Source organism: Benincasa hispida, chromosome 11 (assembly GCF_027475165.1).
Source record: "Benincasa hispida cultivar pf3 chromosome 11, pf3_genome.v1.1, whole genome shotgun sequence".
NCBI classification, from domain to species: domain Eukaryota; kingdom Viridiplantae; phylum Streptophyta; class Magnoliopsida; order Cucurbitales; family Cucurbitaceae; genus Benincasa; species Benincasa hispida.
This window is the reverse complement of record NC_143488.1, coordinates 12,270,016-12,275,090: the sequence shown is the minus strand read 5'-3', so window position 1 is coordinate 12,275,090 and position 5,075 is coordinate 12,270,016.

Below are 5,075 nucleotides of genomic sequence, written 5' to 3'. Positions count from 1 at the left end.
TAATAATAATAATTTTTATGAAAAAAATATAAATTGTGAATATGTTATCAAAGTTTATTGTAAAAAAATGTTAATAAATATAATAAAAAGTTTTTCGTTAAAGAAATCATGCTAAATTCAAACGGAATCTAAAATTTAAAGTGTTAAAACATTGCTAATTTAGACTCTGTTTGAGATTGCTGTAGCTTTTAAAATAATTGCTTGCAGTTGTACTTTTAGAAAAATCAGTTGTAAAAAGTACATTAGTGTTTGACAAAATTTCAGCTTAAATTTGAAAAGTAAGTTAGAGCGTTTGGTAAATAAATAAGAAAAATGTATTATTTTAAATATAATAAATAAAATAGACTTACAATCAAATTTTTTTAATTTTTTTGTAATTTGAATTTTTAAATAATTATTTAGTATGATAAATTTTATTTGTTATAGATTAAATTTTATATATTAAGAAAAATAGCTTTATTTTTTCAAAAAAATCAATATGGTATGTATTTTTTTTTAAAAAAATGATGCATTTAACTCATGAAAAATGGAAAATATACTTGATTAGGTGAGAAATAGATAATATATAAAACAAAACTTCTTCTCAAAGTATAAAATTGAAAACAAAATATCAATTAAAAATTTTACATGATTTGAGGAGAATCTAAAAGCTAGCATGATACCACTCTTAAGGTAACCATGAAATTTGCTATATATTTTTAAAGTGATTTTAACAAAATTTATTTTACCAAACTTTTTTAAATTGGCTCTTTGATAAAGCTAACGCAATAGCAAACGTAGCCATTAAAAATGGATTAAATCTAAAACTAGAAAGATAAATTATGCAATTTTATTTTCGTTTTCAAATATATATATATATATATACATACTATATTAAAAATGGCAAAATATGGAGAATTTTTGACTTCTCATTTTGCGCTTCATTTTTAATTTTATTCTTATTCTACCCTCAACTCCTATTTAAGGGGTATTTTCACAAATGAATGGATAAAAAAATCTTTTCTGTCAAGCATCTCTTTTGAATAATTATCTACATTTTAGAGATGTATCATACATTTTTCAATCCTTACAAAATGATAAAACACCTTTTATTATCGAAGAAGATATGTCATCCATATTTTTCTTAGTACTGAATTTTTATCTCTCATCCATACATTTTTCAATATTTCTAAAAGAATTTAATGGTTGAACACTTTTCACATAGAAAAATCTATCATTGAAGAAGGTATGTCATAGGTTTTTTTTTTTTTTTAATCAATTTTTCATATTTCATTTATACAATTTTCAATACTTCTGAAGGAACTCTATGGTAAAACACATTTCACATATTTCACATATTTCTATCATTAAAAAAGAAGGTATGTCAATATTTATATTTTTTTAGTACCGGTTTTTCATCTCTTTAATCATATTATGATGGGTAGATTTGTTTTTCTTTAAAAATTTTACAATCAATGATTTTAGATATTTATTTTATAATAATCTACATGTATTTGCTTTGGAATGCCCCATAATTTCGATTTTTTTTTTTTTTGTATTCTTCTAGATATCTCTCTTAGTCCCTAAGGATTTCTAATAAGGTATGTTATCTATCATTTTTTTTTTGTCTCTCTTTATTTTCTTTTTCCTTCTTTTGAGGATTGTTCTTCATCTTTTTAAGCGTGATGTGTCCGGATATGAAATACAATCAATAATTTTACTTATTCTTTTGTATTGTTTTATTTTGATATAGAAATTTGTTTGCATTGGAAATTGAAACATTTAAATGCGTTTGATTTTTTTTTTTTTTTTTTTTTTTGTATTGTAGTGAATAACGTATAATCAAAGGGTTTTATTTTTAGTATTATTGAATTCAAATTCAGAGATATTTAGTTGAATTTGAGATTTCAGTCGACATGTATAATCAAAATGTTTTATTTTGAGTATTATTGAATTCAAATGTGAAGAGGTTTAGTTGAATTTGTTTATTGTTCAAATTTTGAAAACAAGATTTTTTATATAAATAATTCTATTTATTTAAAAATTATTTTAGTTCGATATACATTTGCTTTTAATGATGATTTTTTTAAAAAAAGATTTGATTGAGACAAATGTATTATAAATTAGGTATAATCTATTTTTTTCTCTTTCTCCTTTTCATTTTTTACTTTTTGAGTATTGTTTCTCATTTGAAGTATTATGATGTGTCTATATTTGAAATACAACCAACAACTTTATAAATTTGGTTTATTGTTTTATTTATATATATATATATATATATATATATATATGTTGTGTTTTTTTTATATATTATTTTGTGTGACTTTGTTTAATCAATATATATAATTTTGAAGATCGAAGTCCAACATAAAGTCAGTTTTACTTTTAGTATTATTGAATTCAAATTTGTTAGTTGAATATGGCTTCTTTTTTTTTTCATTTATCGACATTCAAATCTTGACAATAAGATTTTATATCTAAACCATTCTATTTGATAACTTGAACCTTGCTTTTTATTTTTCTAATAAAATATCTAAACATTTTTTTTTAAGATACAGAAGAAAAAAAATGTTGATATTGAATCTAAATTAAGATTTTTTAATTTTTTTTTTTTTTTTTATTATTGAATGTATCTAAACCAATTTTATTTATTTTCTTAGGAAGATAAAACTATTTAAGACAGAGACCTTTTTAAATATAAAAAAATATTTAAAAATATTTAAAAATATTTATACTTTATAACAAAAAATTTCAAGAATACAAAACACTATTAAAACTTTTGTTATAAAAAGTAAATATTTTTTGTATTTTTCTATTTATAAGAATCTCTTATAGTAGATTACTAATTTAAAAATACCCGATAATATAATTTAAATCATTATTTTTTTTTGGATTTTAAGAATATATAATTATTTGCTAATTACTTATAAATATCACATAATATTCCTTTACAAAGTAAGACCATATTTGTTTTTTAAACAAGCAAAATTTTGTACCATTTTATTTTAGACATTAATGTTTAAAATTTTTTAAGTTTGTAATACTAAAAATACATATCTAGCTAATACAAGATTAAATAATTAAATAATTAATATCTATTTAAATTAATTTTTATTTTAAAATCTCGAATTCAAAATTCCATCCTTCTTTTTTCCCTCCAAAGATTAATCAATTCAAAAGAATAAAAAATAAAACAAAACAGACGAAACAAACAACGTGGATAATATTTTATCGTGCTACTCATTTATAAATTTTAGTTTATAACTTTCATTTCAATCACATCATATGTATTTTAGTTTTGTTCATCAAATTTTTTTTTTCCATTTCTATCTCTTTCACTATTTTAAAATTTAAGGTCAAATATACTGGTAATTTAACTTAATGAAAATATCTCTTTTAAAATAATGTCTAATTTATTTTATTTTAAATTGATCTGAAGCAAACATGTTTAGTTTTAGCAACTATTTTATTTTACTAAATTTATGTCAAAAACTTACTATTCAAACTAAATGAAATATATATTCATTCAATATTCCAATCTCATCCTAGAAATTTAAATTTTAATAAATTGTAGCCATGTGAGATATAATCTTTCATGGTAGTATATTAAAAGTGATTAAGAGAGGAAATTTTTTAATTTTCCTCTTTGTCCCTAACTTTTTGTCAAGACTCTTTTGCTCTCATATTCACACCCTTCCATATCTTCTACACTCTTCTATATACCTTTCACACTTTTTTTTTTTTCTTTTTTCTTTTTCATTTATTTCACATTTCTTTTTTAATATTATATCTCTCGACTATTTCTATTTCACATCGTTTCCTACTTTTTTTTACCTCTACTTTCTTTTTCTTTTGTCATTAAATATTTCAATAATTATTATTTTGTCCTCAAATCCTTTGTTTCGAATATTAGTCTCTTTGTTTTGAATGATTAATTTTTTATTTAAAAAATCAATCAAAAGAAAAACATTTGTCCAATCTATAAAATTTCACAATGTTTTAGAAGATACAAGGTTGTTTCAATTTTTTTTATTTTTTTTTTAAAAAAACAATAATAATAATAAGTGTATATTGATATAGATAATTAATTTATTTCTACTCATGACCATTTAAAATTATCAATGAAAATACATTTCTCCATTTTATCTCTTTAATTAATTTTAAACTTCATGTTTAATATTTACAAAAATTATATTTATTCCACCATTTATATTTTCATTTATAAAATTATGTTCCAAACATTTTCAACTACATCAACACATTTCATATTTATTATAAATTAATTAAATAAATAAATATATATAGTGATGTAGTCTTATTTATCTAATCTCTTTCATTATTTTAAATTTTGCGTTAGATATACTATTTAAAATTAACTAAAAGTATATTTATTTAAATTTTACGTTATAAAGATTTGGAACTAGGTGCATTGAGGTGTGCTCTAACTAGTATATGTTAAAAGAGGGCTTGATAAATGCACAAGAAAAAACTGCAGAGCAGGCCCTACAAAAAACGCATTGGTCATATTTCATTAAATTTATCGTTGGACCATATTTCAAAATTAATGGATATTTTTAGTCATATGCATTAATTTGGAAAATTGAATGGACTGACTAAATCTGTGCACTATCCTTGAAAAATAGAAAATAATAATAATGATCATAATTGCTATTAAAATATGTAGAATTTGAGATTCATGCTAAAACTTTCTTAATTCTCTTTTAATTTCATGTCACACACTCCATAACCATATGTTAAGAATGATAATCGGTTCCTTTTCTTCGATTTTGGAATCAATTAAGAATCACACTTAGAGTGTGTTTGGTTTTAACTTTTCAAGTGTTTAATTTTAAAAATAAGTCATTTTTTAGAAAATTAAAACATTCAGCAACCACTCAAAATAACTTTTAAAATATTTCAAAGTGTAATTTAAATGGTTATTATCGAAAGAATTTAAATTAAAATGACTTATTTGAAAAATATTATTTTCTCTAGTGAATCCAAATAAGTTCTATAAAAAAAAGAAAACATAATGATGTTCAATAAAAAAAACAAAACTATGGTTCAATTCTTTATCGGTTCGGTTTGTTGTTGGG